This window comes from Phyllostomus hastatus, unplaced genomic scaffold (genome assembly GCF_019186645.2).
Source record: "Phyllostomus hastatus isolate PE091 unplaced genomic scaffold, TTU_PhHast_1.1 phas_contig_80, whole genome shotgun sequence".
Lineage (NCBI taxonomy): Eukaryota > Metazoa > Chordata > Mammalia > Chiroptera > Phyllostomidae > Phyllostomus > Phyllostomus hastatus.
Window position 1 is genome coordinate 26,477,226 of NW_025333960.1, and position 17,119 is coordinate 26,494,344.

At 36.1% G+C, this 17,119-nt stretch overlaps 1 pseudogene; it reads left to right on the plus strand.

Moving 5' to 3' along the window:
• The window catches only part of LOC123826171, a 38,111-nt pseudogene extending 22,506 nt beyond the window's left edge, over window positions 1-15,605 (plus strand).
• Window positions 15,606-17,119: the final 1,514 nt, after the last annotated feature.

Sequence of the window (17,119 nt, forward strand, 5' to 3'; positions counted from 1 at the left end):
GGAGGCCAAGCTAATGATGAAGTAACTTCTGTGGTAAGAGAACACTTAGGAATTATTAATAAGCTCAGGGAGTCCTAGGATCTGGGTCTTCCAGGCTAGTTCTGATGGTACCAAAATCAAATGAAATAAGATTGCAAGTATCAGAGGAAAATTCTGACATCCAAGTGGGCATAAGAGACATTCCACTGGAAATGGCTGCTCAGAAACTCTTTTCTTAAGTTTACATCTTGGTCTGTTTCTGAGTGTCCTCAAACACCTGGAACTGCCTGCAAAAACATTGTCTCTCATAACTGAAAAGTACATGCAGAGATCGTAACTACTGGCCCACTGACTAAAAACATATGTTTTACAAATAACATCTCTCTCTCTCTCTCTCTCTCTCTCTCTCTCTCTCTCTCTCTCTCTCTGCTGTTAGAGAGGTGACATTAATTTGTACTGTTAAATTTTAAATACAGATATGTAATGGGAAATAATCCAGCCAATCTGCTTGCTGTTGACTCGAAGACAGGAATAATTACTTTGAGAAATAAAATTACCTGGGGTCAATATAATATGCTTAATGGAAAATACGAAGGAACAATTCTATCTATAGATGGTAAGAGATCAATTTATATATTTCTTTCTAAGAAGTTTATATGTATATGTATGTATATGTATATATGTATGTATATGTATACATGTATATTCTCAGAAATTAAAATTTTGATCACTGTATTTTGAAGTAATGCTTTTTCCAACAAAACTCATTATATTGGGTATTATAAAATCAATCAATTTTTATTGATATGAAAAGCAGTATAATTTAATGGATAAAACCATGAGCTCTGGAGTGAGACTGGTTTGGTATCTTGTACTATCACTTACTAGATATGGGATTTTAGAGAATTTATTTAACCCCTTTATCCCTCAGTCTTTAATACAGATGTAAAGAGTTACTATACATAAAGCACTTAGACTTTCACAAATGTTAGTTCTCATTAATGTAATTAATTGAGTTTTAAAATTGCAAATTTATTGTAAAATTATTTTCAAATAGACCAGAAGCCAAGCTAACTTAACTTTATATAATCTTTAGAAAGTTGATGTAAAACTTTGTATAAAAATTTTGGAAGAAGCATCTTATATTACTCTTCAAAATCAATAAAATGAAATCGGGCTGCTCACTGAAGGAGAGAAGCTCCTCGGGTAACTCGGGTTTTTCCTCTTCCAATCATCCTAAAAAGGGGTTGACAATTTCCACTTGCTGTATGGATTAACAAAAATAAAGTAACATTCCTTTTAAGTCACTCAAAAATTCAGAATTTGTACCAAGTTGTAATGATTTTTCCACAATCAGTCAAAATAATGTAATTTTAAAACTATATATTACAAATAGAAACGTGACTCCATCTATCAATAAACCTTATTTTGATTCAGTGCTGAAATTGGCTTCAGTAATCGCTAGTTACTCCTTTTCTTACATCCAACATCAACATTATTAGATATATGAAGGGAAAATTGGAACTTAGCTTACAAAATTGTTAGGTCCTGGCAAGGAGAAAGAATGCCTTTTCTCATCAAAAATTATAACCTTCTGGGGATAAAAATAACAACAAAACAATAACATTAGAATCAGCAGAGCTGAGATGAAAGGCATGGGATTTGCTGTCATGGACTGGATTTATGCTTGTCTCTGTGATGTACTTCCAGGGGTATCTTTATTCATTAACTCCCAAACTATATCTTGAATCCCAACCAAACGTCAGCCATTGTGCCAGGCTCTAGGGTTACACCATGGACAAAGGCCGACCACTGAACTCACACGTGTATTAATAAGATAGAGATAAAAAACAACCATGTCAAACAAAATCATTCCCTTATTTTACCAAATTTCAATAATCTTAGGAAAATCTCTAAATATAAAAGACTACACACACACAAATATTACTTACAGCATTATCTTTAATAATTAAATCTTGAGAGCAATGTCAATAATAAGTAAGTGGATAGATAAACCATTCATTTTATATGAAATTATATAGACATCAGAAACTATGTTAATGAAATGCTTTTTTATTTTTTTAAAGATTGTATTTATTTTTAGAGAGAGGGGAAGGGAGGGAGAAAGAGAAGGAGAGAAACATCAATGTGTGGTCGCCTCTCGTGTTCCCCCAATGGGGACCTGGCCTGCAACCCAGGCATGTGCCCTGACTGGGAATCAAACCAGCAACCCTTTGGTTCACGACCAGTGCTCAAACCACTGAGCCACACCATTCAGGGCTAAAATGCTTTTTTAAACATGGAAGAATTCTTACAATTCAAAGTAAAAAATATAAAATAGAATGAGCCACATGATCTATAAGTAAGACTTAAATAATTTGTAATTTGAAGCATTATAAATAAGGCCAAAAGATAATACAACAGAATATCAACACAAGTTTTTCTTGGGTGGTGCTACTATGGGTCTGTTTTTGTCTTTGTTTCTATTTGCTTCTTTATACAATTTCATGCTTTTCAAATTTATATACAGTATCCCACTATATTCAAATACTTATAATGTAAAGAAATATTCCAATAGTGTTACTAGTAATAACCAGTAATGAGGGTGACTGTAATATTTCAAAAAGTTGTTGAGAGTATATGCTATGCACATGTAAATTGTCATGTAGGCACATAAATATTACCGCTTCTTTTCCCTTGCACCTGGATGAACGATACTTAGCTTTCCATGACCTGAGTTCATAGACAGGAGTAGTGCAGTGTGTATATAATTTGAATAATATATCACATTTTCTTTCATAAAAGATATGCTACAATGACTTTTGCAGCAAGCTTAGCTTCATAAACATGGGTTGCATAATATTTAAAAGTTTTAAGGGTTTAAATAATTAAAAACAATCCACATGGTTCAAAACCATAAACACGGGAAAAGGGGAAATGTTGGTCAAAACCTATGAGCTTCCAGTTACTAAGTAAAAATGTTCTGCCAAGCTAATGCACAGCACTGTGATTATAAATAACAAAATTGTACCATATATTTGAAAGAGATAATCTCAAGTTTTCTCACCACAAAAAAAGAAACGATAACCTCATGACATGATGGAAATATTAGCTGACACTGTCATGGTGACGATCATATTGTAATACATAAGTGTATCAAATCATCACATTGTATACCTCAAAATACATGATGTTACATGTCTATTACAACATCTCAATAATATAAGGCAAATAGTTAGCAAAAAAAAGGTCATTATGGAATTTATAAAAATGCTTCCATGACAACCACATGTAAATAATTGCAAGTGGGTCAGAGAAAAGGCTAATGTTCCATCAACATCATCCCTACACTGCAGCAAGAATAACCAGGACCACGGAAGTCTGGGCTATTAGCACCTGTTGATGAGGAAACTTTCTGACATGGTAGATGCTGCCTTTGGAAATCTTATGTCTAAAGGAGAAAACAGTCACACCTGGAACTTTCAGTAATGTGTTTTTTTCTGTAGTGAGCAACTGCTAATCACAAATTTTCAGCTTCGAGTCCTACAGAAAACAAATAGTGCAAATGTGATGAATAAATCTCTTTTAAGGTAACTGAGGAAAGAATAGTTAGAGCAACTATATAAAAATACAAATGCAAGTAGCTTCCTTTCATTAATAATTATAAAATATATAGGTGTAAATAGGTATAAATAGGTGTAGAATATGACTGATTTTGTAAATCAAAGGTAAATGATTACAGCAATGTGTTTTTAATTTCAGTCTGAGCACTTTTCTCATTTAAAATTATCTTTTTTATCACCTCTCACATGTACTATTTTTTGGTTAAATACTATAGAATGAATATATGGTTATCTTGATAACATTTAATGACCCAATCTTGTTACAAGAAAAGGACACAAATATACATTCAAATGTATTTCTTTTTCAAGTTTATTGAGCTATAATTTACATTTAATGAATACACTCTTATTAAGTGTAGAGCCTGATGAGTGTTGGCAGATGTACGCATGCACATAGATTGTACATTGCCACAAACAAGATCTAGAACATATTCATCACCACGAAGACTTTCCTTGCACCCTTCTGCAGTCATTACTACTCTCTGCTTCAGCCCATGTGCCTGCTGATTCTAACGTAGATGCATTTTGATGTAGTGCCCTTTGTACCACATGCACTCAAAATCAGTCCACTGTTTTGAAATACTGGTTGCCTGGTTGGTTAGTTTGTTGGTTGGTCTGATGAACTAAACAGCAAGTGTGGAACAATTAAGTTGAAACAAATAATAAATGTCCTGACCTCTATGTTTGGTCAAGGAACTAAATGTATAAAATATTTCTTCCACTTTTAAACCTTGTTTCAGATGTTCTTCAAAGATCTTGCACTGGTACAATTATTTTGTCTTACTGAAACTTCGAAGGACAAGAAGCAAATGAGGAATATCTGTTTGTAAAACAAAGGTGTTTCACCTTCTAATTGAAATGAAAATTTGCCCCCACCTCCAATAGTGTTAGTTCCTTCTCCTATGAGTTACTGGTTGTGAGTTTGGGAATATGCTGCTTTATCACTAAGAAATTTTTGTAGAATTGATTTACCAACCTGCTGAAAGTCTGTTCATTTTGTCAGGTCATAAAAGGAAAAGAACAAATATAATTGAAGAAGAAAGGCAATAAAGCAACAAAAAATACTTAGCTCTAATATAAGAAATGTGCAAGAACACAGTCTACAAATGCCTCCACCGTGGCTTATAACACACCACTGGCCAATACTTACTTTCTATGGCGTTTGCCGTTTACACTTCTCAACACATGAGACAGTTTTTCAGGAGCACTAGTCGTCATCATGGTTTGATTTAAAACAGAGTCAGGAACAAGGAACAATCTGGGAAGTTACTGATGGATGGGAACAAAGACATTGAAATAAGTATTAATGCAAAAAGAAAATAGTTTTGTATTTCCAATAATTATTACACTAAATGTATAAAATATATCTTCATTTTCAAACCTTGTTTCAGATACTCTTCAAAGAACTTGTACTGGTACAGTTATTATTAACCTAGAAGATGGTGGCTGGGATCCTGAATCTACTACAGCACTTCCCACTGTATATATACCTGGACCTACCACTTCGAAACCGACTATCTTCCCATCTGTCCCTAGTCCAACAGGTTCAATAATACCTCCCATCCTTGTGCCCCTTTACAAAGATAATGTGCATTTTGGTCCTGCTGGCATTGGGCTACTCATCATGGGATTCTTGGTCCTAGGATGTAAGTACTCTAATAGTCTAATTTTTATGTATCTCCACCCCCAAAAGAACTATGAGAAGTTTTTGATTTTTTGGTAAAATGTATTTTACAAATTCTTATTTTGTTAATTATCAAGATATTTCTACATTGGGTGCTGGATTGATAAGATTAAAATATTGAACTGCTTGGCAGTGGAAGACAAAAACTTATTAGCCTTCAATCTCAGTGTTAATGGGAAGACCCACAATAGGCAGGTCAAACTGCTATTTGAGTGAGGAAGACAATGAGAAAGAATTGATTGAAACAATCGAAAAAGCTTACATAGAGAAAGTAAATTCTCAGTTGGGTTTTAACAGAATGAGCCTGATGAACATGAAAAAGGAAACATAATACAAGGAGGAAAAAATCTATGAGCAAATCCCCCACAGAACGAAGTGCTGGTCACTGACATCAAGGACTCCAATAGGAAGAACCAGAGGATGTTCAGGACTGCGTGGTGACAGTTGAGACTAGAAAGATAGGCAGGCGTCAGACCCTGAAGGGATTTCATGCTATGCTAAGACTTAATGGAAGAGAGTCAGACAGATGCAGGGTTAAACTTCAGCTCCTAAATGTAATTGTCTGAGTGTTTCACAGATTACCTAACTTGCTGAACCTCTCTTTTGTCATCTGTTACCACACAACATTGCTTTGATGATGAAATAGAAATACCACATATAGACATATTTACGGGCACTAGAGAGACTTAGGCAAATATCTAACCATGAGGGTGTAGGATCCAATGGATTCTCTAAATGGTCTTCAAGATTGCCTCGGATGATGGTAGACATTAGAGTGGAGATGAGCTGGCCCTACAGTCTTGGGGAATGAGAAGGGCAGCTCTGAAAGTAAGTAGGTTGGTATCTGCACATTACTACTAAAGTAATGTAAACTTTGCCATTTTTCTAATATAGAACCATAAAACATTGGTGTCAGAGGACACCTCAGGCATTATTTAATTAAAACATGCACATAAAATATGAAATCTAACAAGTCCATAAATGACATATCTTTTCTATCTTCATTTCTTTTAAATATAAACAGCTATACAATAGATCAGACTAAATTTACGTATTAGTAAACTGGATTTGCTCCTATTTTAAATAACATTCATCTTTTCAAATTTTTGATCAAAATTGCATTTATCTAAACGAAAAATACTATGGACATGCTGATAGCAGAAGTTAAAGTTTAAAGTATTTTTCCACAAGTGAAATTAATTTTAAGAAACAAGATATTCATAAGTGAGGTAATGAGATTTCATTCTTATTCCTTCATGAGAAACCAAAATGACCATGGAAAGCTCTTCTAAAGGAGAAAAAAGGTTTAAAAAAAATTCTTATCAAAATAAACCAAGGCAAGAAAATGCTAGCGAATTTGCAGAATGTAACATAAAACATATGTGAAAAGCCCTTGCTGCTGTGGCTCAGTGGATTGAGTGCCAGTCTGTGAATTGTAAGGTTGCTGGTTCGATTTCCAGTCAGCACATGCCTGGGTTGCTGGCCAGGTTCCCAGCTGGGGGTGTACGAGAGGCAACCAATCCATGTTTCTCTCACACGTTTCTCTCCTCCTTCTCCTTCCCTTCCCCTCTCTCTAAAAATACATAAATAAAATCATAGAAGCTACATGTGTGTATATATATATGAGAAGGCATAATTCTCTAATTTGTTCCCATTTGCAAACAAATTATCAATCAATACTTTAAAATTAAATAATTTTAAAATTAAATTTTTACCAGATGCTGATTCTTTCTACTGCAAAAATATATAATGTTAACTTTGAGTTTACTTTTTATATTGGTGACATTTAGGTAATGTATATAATAAAAGATTTATAAATTATGTATGTGCTTTAGAGTCAAATACCTCTAGATTCAAGCTATCTCTAAGCCTGGCATATTTTCAAGGAAGCAAAACACCAGGAATTATTTGTCCCCTTTTTTTATCTTTCTCTTTCTCTCTCAATAAAATGTGTATATTATATTACACTATTACACTAAAAAAAATGACCACTAATGGACCACTAAATGACCTTCAGACTTAACTCCACTGAGTTAAATACATTAACAATAATTTACATACAACAAATATATTTTCCTAAACACCATAGATGATAAATCATTTTACATGCACATTTTAAACATATTATGTGTTTAGGATTCAGAAGTAACCTTGACATTTAAAACAGCAAAAATATACAAAATAGTTACAAATGAAAACAATGCTGGCAAAGTGCCCCGTTGTTTTTATCCAGAGACACACCATAGAAATCCCAGGTTAAGAAAACAGTAAAAACTGTTTGGTATATAAGAATATTTTGGGAGAGGGGAGTGGAGAGAACAACAGCTTTCCCTTTGGCTTAAGAGAGTCAACAGCGTGAAGTCATTAAACCTGAATCAGAAACCCCTAAAGGAGTCAGAATTCAGGGGCGGGAAACTCAGAGTGGCAGGGAGCTGTGTGGGTTCTTCACTCCCTTCACCAGGCCCAGCCCAGGTTCCCACCTAGAAAGAGCTGCTGAGGCTACTTCTGTTTCAGAAGGATAATCATGTGATGGTGTGAGTGGCGCTTTCATCTTACTGTCTGCAATGAACGATGATTTGAGAGATGCTTTTCCATTTTAAAACACAAATGTCTGTACCCCAGCAGATGAATGTGCAGCCCCTGCTGGGAGTCTCAGGGCCACCTCTGCTCCCACCATCAGTGGCCCTGTGAACAGGGAGCCTGGAGGGGCCCAGCAGCCAGGACCTCAGCTGTCAGTGTGCAGGCAGCCCAGAGTTGACTGTAGTTACCTTTCTACCATCACTTTTAATCAGAGCTGTCCTCTTGTCTGGGCATTACAACCTCACTGAAGACTTTTCCCTATGAATACATTTGGGGCACAGCACAGTGTCCTCTGGGTGTGGAGGGTAATGACAGGCAGGGAACAAGAAGGGTGCAGACACTTTCTCTTCTTCTCAGGAACCCAGGCTTGCCCAGCATTTCCCTCCATCTTATTACTCTCCTTACTGTGTTCCTCCCTGCCTACCTTGCTTTCTTCTTTTTCTTTTACTCCTTATGCACCTTTAATAAAATTTACACATCCTTTCCCTCATATACCTATTCATTCCAAATCATTATTTTAGATCATATTATGTAAAATGCCCTGGGATAGAAACTTATATAGATAAGACAAATCCAGTTGGTTAATAGAAAGAGACATAGCTAAGCAGTGTAATGTCCTTTGTCTTTGCACGAGTAAGTTCAAGAAAAGATATCTGGCTAGGGGCAAATAATAGCCTCAGAGAGGATAATGGCTGAAAGCTTAAAGAAGGGGTTACTTTTGAAATAAAAGGTCAGGCATGTGTGAAAGGACAAAACTAAAGACAGGGAAGAGGGAACACAAAAAAATGAAACCTCTGGACTGGCCTTCCCAGCTTTCTTTTTCTCTCTTTACTATTTTCCTGAGTGATGACAAGGGGAAGACCCATCTGTTTCTATTGAATCAGATCTATTGAAACAGATCACACTGTTTGCAGTCTGAATCCCACATAACAAATGAAAATTGATTGTAATATAGTATACTGAAGTTCACATTGATTTTGACATCTCACCATTACTCAGTTTATTTTATGACACCTTCATAATAATTTTAGGACCAAATGGGGTTATACTAGGGATTCAAATTTAATCACAAAAAGCAAGTCATTTTGTTTTAATATGGCCCCATGGCTAATTTCAATATTCCCATCTTCTCACCACCAGTGGTCCCATTTTTGCTGATCTGCTGTGATTGTGGAGGTGCCCCCAGTGGGGGAGCTGGATTTGAGCCTGTTCCTGAATGTTCAGATGGAGCCATTCATTCATGGGCAGTAGAAGGACCACAGCCCCAGCTGATGGTGAGTGCAGATCTGTAAGAAACAGACTATGTTCAACACCTAAACTCAGCCTTGTGCACATGAAACCAGATGTGGGTGGTCACCTGCAGTCTATGACGTTCTCTGCTATGGGCTAGCCAATGGGGAAAATGGAGAGGGATCACAGGTGCATCAAAATTCGGTGGAAGTAATCAGGGGAGGCTTTCTGAATGAGATTCCTGTTTTAAATGATTTCAAAAGGTTTCTAAGTAGTATTCATTCAGGAAATCTGAAGTAATTTGACAACTAACCCAATGTATAACTATAAACAGACAAGTCATTACAAATGAGAAAATGTTGTTTCTTGTCTTTTAGGATTTGACACAAATACCACTGGATAATGCAAATGTGATTGAATGTATTGACACTTCAGGTAGAATTTTATTTTTTTTAATTTTAATAACTCAAATGACACAGAAGGAATTTTGTTCTCTTTTAGCATACTTTGCTGCTGTTCAATTATTTTATTTGCCTTAAAATTGTTCTTATTATTCCTTTTTATTTTATTTTTAATTAGTGTTCAAGTACAGTTGTCTTCATTTCTCCCCAACCTCTCTCCCCCACCTAACCCATCCCCACCTCCCACCCTGGATCCTACCCCTCTTTGGCTTTGTCCATGTGTCCTTTAAACAGGAACATGTCTATTATTCTTCTTTTTTAAATGACTGATTGCAAAATAAATGACAAGAAAAACCCTATAGTGAGTATTATTCTTATAGGTTAAATTTTTTAAATCATTCTCAATCATCAGAGAATATTTAGGAGATGACCTGATTAGGATGTTAATAAATAAGAAGGAATAATGAAATTGTAACCACAAGTCATATCAGTTGTGGTTTCTGTTGTTGTTGTTGTTCAATAGAGCAAATCTTATTTACCACCAAAAATATGAATTAGAATTAAAGTTCAACCCAATTGAAATAAATCTGTGCTTATTTATTGAGACTAAAATCTACACTCACAAACACTGATTAGAATTAATGTGCAACACCATTAAAATAGATCTGTGCTCATTTATTGAGATGAACATCTACCTCCACAATTCATGAATGGCTCAAAATCACTCTGACTTCAGCTGCTATCATGACAGAATTAAATACTGCATCCATTCTCAGTGTCACCATAAATCTTCACCTAAAGAGCTTTGTCCCTGTTATGAAATGAAAATAAGTGGGTGAACAATTTCACAATTTCAAAATCTTTTAAAGCTCTGTGGGCATGTGGTCAAGTCTCTCCCACGCATGGGTAAAACTATCAGTGTAGCCTACTTTGCAACAGGGGTCTGGACCAGTTGACAGGCAGACCCCAGAGGACAGTTAGATTTTCACAATAAATGAATAAATACCAATCTCATAAAAAACATTATATTTTAAAAACTTCTTATACTTTTGAAAAGAGTTGTACCATATTTCCTTGTTTCAAAGTAAATATTATTGATTCTCTTATTCTCCTCTCAGTTTTCAACAAGCTTGTGATCATGACTTTTCTTCTTTGAACTCTAAAGTGCAGGACACAGCATGTTTGTAACTTGCAAAACTGGACCTTACTCAAAAACTGGACATGCCTGTCCTTACATCTATTTCTCCTCCTGATGTATTGATTTTTGTTAATGAGACCAACATCTCCCCTCCTCAGAAGCAGAAACTCATCCTGTTATATCTTCTTATTTATTGACATCCAATCAGTTCTCAAAATTTGTCAAAACTACCAGCATATATTTATACCTTTATTCTCTCATTAAGTCTCAAACTTTTACCTAAACTTGATGAAAACACAGTGAGAGGCACCAAAGTAATAAAAGTATGTAAAACACATTGACCCTTAAATCAAGATTTTTAATATATTAAACCATAGGATACCTTTCCCGTGTCAACATGTCCCTGCCCAAATCACTTCTGTAGTCCAGGCCATCATTTTATCTCATGTACCTAGAATACTGACCCCTCACATTCAAGTGTAGAGTCAAGATCCCATGCAAACCTTTCCCCTGACCATGGCCATGGCTGATTCTCTGAAAGCCATCGTTCAGGGCCTTTGCTGGAGGCTCTGTGTTTCTAGTACATTGGGGTGTTCTCATATTGTTTCACTTTTAGAATTTAGGATAATTCCCCCAAGCTGTTACTTTAAAGTTAAAACATTCTAATAACTGTGTGTGGTGCCTGCTAGATACTGGAAATATCAGAGGAAACCCTAAAGTATATGATGTAGTAAGTCTGTAGCTAACAAAAAATAACATTGAAGGTAAACAGTACTTGAAAAAAATTTACTTAAAAATAAATAAAATAAAAATAAATAAATAAATAACGTAATCTCTAAAGCATAGGTTTTCGTTACCTCTATGCTTTTTGCAAGCCCTCTCTTCTACTACAACTTATAACTATCAAAAAATAATCAACAAGATAATTAACAGATTAGTTAATAATATTATTTTGAACTCAATATCACATTTATTATTCTTGTATTTAAATTTCACCTTCATTTTTTCCTTTCTCATAAATGCATACTTAAATGAAGGAACCATCCATTAAAGTAAGGTACTGATGTTCAGTCTATAATACCTTACATGAAGTAAATTTTATTTGATTCATACTTTCAGGGGTTTACACAAATGAGTATTGTGGAAGAGAAATGCAAGATATGGGAGAAGAAGAAAGAATGAGAGGATTTGAACTAATCGATGGAATTAAAACACCACAAGCACATGAGACATGTCAAGAATATTCTGGAACATTAAGAAGAAATTCTATGAGGGAATGTAGAGAAAGAGGTCTGAATATGGACTTCATGGAAAGTTACTTCTGTCAGGTAAGGGCTCCAACCCCCATGCCTTCCTGTCCATCCCAGACCCACTGCTGTGCCCCAGGCTCCCACCATTTCCTTATGGGGCTTTGGTAGGCATCTCCACCTGGGCTTCCAGCCTCAAGTCATTATGCCTGGAGATGCATAGTGCTGCTAAATAGTACAGCTAAAACTCTGATTGAGACCTGGTACTCCCCCACCTAAATACAGCCAATGTCCCCTAGCTGTGTTTTCTCTATGGCATGAAGTCCAACATGGCAAATAAGTTTATTCACATATTGGTCCCTGTCCTCTCATCTCCAATTATTCATTACTACCAATGGCACTTGCCAAGTGCCTTTGCTTTCTTTACACCAGTCTATTGTCCTCCATGTCTTTGCTTATGCTATGCCTGTACTAGAATGCTTTTATTTGCTCATCACTCTCATAAACTCATACTCATCTCTAAACCCCATTCAAATATCACTGCCTCTGAAGTTTTATTGTTAACTGCTTCATTGAAAATAGGGTTGGTGTTTCCTTATCAGTATTTCTGTAATACATATTCTTCTCACCTTACAATAGGGTCTATCCCCTTAAGCCCATCATTAGTAGGAAAAAAATTTAAAATTGAAAATGCATTTAATACACCTAACCTACCAAATATCCTACATTAGCCTAGCCCTAATCTACTGAATGCACATCACTTTTACACCATCATAAAATAAAAAATTGTTAAGTTGAATCATCATATGCCAGGGACCATCTATACTTGGTTTATACTTTTCATAGAAAATAACATTGCTAAAATATGTAGGTTTATGTGTTACCACACTTTTTGGTGCCTCAAATAAACGTTCTCCATATTATATTGCTATTACGTAGCTCAGTTCAAGGCACAAAATAAACATTCCATAACAGTGTTTTCAAGAGCTGTAGCACAATTCTAGAACATTCTAAAAACCAGTAAGAATTAATTTTGCCATCCTCAGGTAGAGACAGAATTCCTATGGTAACACGCCATGTGGTACTTAAGCTTTAAGGAATTTACTCTCTCTGATACACACATGTCCTTGTACATTCTAGCCTAAAATGCCTTCATGAACTCTCCTAAGCATTTAGATGATGGCTGATATTTTGAAATAATATACTAAGTAAAAGCCTTTCAAATCCCAGTGGATAATAGTAAGAGGTCTGTTGCTGAAATCCATAAGAATGCTACCTATTTGGGTCCCAACAAATTAATATATTTTCATGAAAAGTACAGTTCTGCCTCCCAGCTTCTGCACTTACAGCTCCTTCTGCCCAGATCATTCTATCTGCTTTACTCACCATCCTGTGATTCAAATTCTGATCAAACATCACTTCTGGAGATGCCATCCCTGACCATTCTACCTGAAAGAGCAGCCCCCATCACTTTCTGTCCCTGTACCCTGCTCTCACCACCTCCTGACAAACATGTTTCTGTGCTGTCTGCCTCATCCTACTCAGACGTGAGCCCTGCCAGGAAAGGACTTTATCTAGTTGTGTTCATTACCTCATTGCTAAGTTCCTAATAGAATGTATTGCAAATGGTGAGGGCTCAAAAACTATTTGTAAATGAAATGGCTCAATGAGTTTTTTTCTAATAAATGCATTTCTGATACTTAACCTGAAAATTTGCAGTCCATTATCACGAACACCAAAGATGGACTATAAATACACATGTCTGTGGGCTTGCACGTTGAATTGAAGGAGACTCTATTTGTAAAAGTTGTCATTGGCCACCTTCAGTTTTAAATCCAAAAATTGCATAGATCCAGCGTTAAATTTTTCTGCTGTTTTGCTGAAAGAGCCACACTGAAATAAATTTCCCAGATTCGTCATAACTGCCCAGTGAGGAAAGGAAAGCACAATCATGAATGAATTCAAATCACCTACTTTTTATAAATAAACCAAAGCAATACACAATTTGTTGAACTTCAAATTCAGCATTTTTAATTACCTCCTTCTAACTTGTTACAAAATAATTCATGCTATTTCTTATGTGCTATTGTGTCCATAGTACACTAATACAAAGTCTATTTAAATGAATTTTAAAAGTCAAAATGTTATTGGAATGACAGTTAAAATAATTTCTAAGCATATTATTTCATGCTATTATATGATTTTTAGAGCATCTCTAGTAGATGTTAGAATTTTGTGGGTTTTCCCCCCTTTGGTAATGTCATGTAAAAAAAATAATGATAAGGACTTCCATTACTCTTAAATATGTATTCATAATTTCATTTTCTCTTTCCTCTACCAACTTAGAAAGCACATGCTTATGCAAATGAAGAAGAAGGACGCCCATCCAATGACTGTTTGCTCATATATGATATTGAAGGTGTAGGTTCCCCCGCTGGCTCTGTGGGTTGCTGTAGCTTCTTTGGAGAAGACTTGGATGACAACTTCTTGGATACTCTGGGGCCTAAATTTAAGAAGTTGGCAGATATCACCCTGGGAAAAAATGTTGAACCATATCCAGACTCTGATCCCTCATGGCCACCTGAGAGCACTGGACCCATTTACCCTCCACAAGAAACAGAGCCCCCTTACTAGCGTGCCTCCACCCATCTCCCCACATTACGGCACTACCACAGTCATTTCTGAAAGCACCTACCCCTCGGGACCTGGTGTACAGCATCCTATGCCTATTCCTGATCCTCTGGGCTATGGTAATGTCACTGTGACAGAGTCTTATGCCACCTCTGGCACTCTGAAGCCCTCTGTCCACATTCATGATAACCGACATGCCTCAAACGTGGTGGTGACAGAGAGGGTGGTCGGCCCGATCTCTGGTGCTGATTTCCATGGAATGTTAGAGATGCCTGACTTGAGAGATGGCTCCAACATTATAGTGACAGAAAGGGTAATAGCACCAAGTTCAAGTCTACCCACCACTTTGACCATCCCTGACCCTAGAGAGTCTTCAAATGTGGTAGTGACAGAAAGAGTAATCCGACCCACTTCTGGCATGGTGGGCACTTTAGGTATGCATCCCGACTTATCAAATGCCCACAACATGATTGTGACAGAGAGGGTTGTCTCTGGCTCTGGTGTAACTGGAATTAGTGGCCCAGCCGGGATAGTTGGAGGCAGTGGCACATTCAGCAGTGGCTTTGTTGGCAGTGAAGCTGGAATAAGTGGTGGTGGCATCATGCTGAGTAGTCTGGAAGGAGGTGGGGGCCTGAGTAGCAGCATGGGGAGGACAGCCACCATTGGCCACATGAGGAGCTCCTCTGACCATCACTTTGGCCAGACCCTTGGATCTGCCTCCACTAGCACAGCCCAAAGTCAAATCACAAAGTACAGTACAGTACAATATGCTAATCAGCCAGGATCCCAGTACACTTTTTCTCAGCAGTTGTGATTTAGGTTCAATTCCCACCACCAGAGAGCTCACAACGTCATTTAAGATGCACAACTCAGTGCTACAGTGCTACGGTAGTTATAGAGCAAGATTCGAAATCACAGTGAGAAAAACAGGTGAAAACAGTGCTGCTGGGCAAGAGCTCTCCATAGCATTTGTAAACTTTTTTGTTGTGTTAATACTAATGGAGCCATGACAGGGAAGTAAAACTTGATTCGGGGTTTTCTGCACTTCTGTGTGGCCTGCAGTGCATCTCTACCATGTGGAAGAAATAAAACTCAGTCATGTAAAAACATGGGTCCTCTGATGGCAATTGACATGATTCACTCTTTTTTAATATGCCGTGTAGTTCAAGCAACATTTAAAAAGAACTAAACATGTCATATGTATTCTCGAGATGGTATGTACCATCTTGAGCTAATTTTTACACTGAATTCCAGATATATCTGCTACATGTTATTAACCTCTCTTTATGTTTCCTTATCTAACTGAATCAGCACTGAAAAACTACAAAACATAGAAGTATACATTTAGAGTTACTTAAAACCTTTATCAGAACATGTTTTATTTTCATGTATAAAGTTTATAGCCTCATAATCTTCATTCAATTTAATATTCTCACAGAATGTTAGTTTTATATAACTTCAAAACTTACATATCCACTCTCACTGGATATTTTTGATTATGTACACAAATCATTTCTGAATTTATATCAACACTTGAGTGTCATCCAGGCTATGACATATATGACATACTTGGACTTCAGTAGGAGTTTAAAGGTGTTGTCATCATTGGGTAAAATGACCACAGCTACCTGGGAAAGATATTTGAAGCCCAAAAGAAACTTAAGAGTATTGCCATATTATCTCATGCCTATTAATAAATTCTAACTTTTTATAAGATTATTAGTATTACTAAGACCTACTTCACATTGCTCTAGAATACACAAGTCCACATAGATTACTAGTAGCCATGTGATAGAAACTTGTCTTCCAGTTCTAGATTATTCAGTTTGTGTTAGGACAAAAGTATGAATGAATCAACCCATCAGCCATCGAATAACTTTAAAACAATAATCTATTTTTGCCCACAGTCCATCAATTTAGTTATATTAGGATTACTAAACACTTTATCACCACAGGCTAAATTTAATCTCTGTTGAACTTTACCTGAAGATCCACAAACTCAACCATGATTTCCAAGCCTCTAACTGAATTCCCATAAATCCTTGATACTAAACAGATATCATTATCTCCATTTTTCAAATGAAAAAACTGAAACACAGGGACAGTGATTGGTTGAGTCAAGGCCATGCAGTAGAAGATCCAGAATTTAAACTGTTTCTCTGACTTCAAAGTTTGTTCCTTTCCCTCTATGCCAAGCAATGTCTCCAGATTAACGGAAATACTCAGGTTGTTCACCATTGCTGAAAATGTCAGAAACTGGCATAAATCACTTAAATAAATAATACGATACCTCCAGGATCACTGTGTCCTTGCTTGTTCTATAATAGTTGTGATATAGTCATCAAGACAATTTAGGAATAAAATCTTATTAACTTAGCCTATATATCAGAGATTCTCAACCTTTATTATATCTAATCCACTTTTGGCACTTACTAATAATATAGCTTTCTGGAAGACATACTCTAAAAATGTGGCTTTGGTAAGTGTAAATAAGGCCTAAAAATTGACATTTTAAAAACACTGTGAAAAAGTTTTCCATTATGTTTTATTATGCAAAGCATTGATTATCATCAAATTTAATATTTCTGAATGTAAGTATTTTTGAT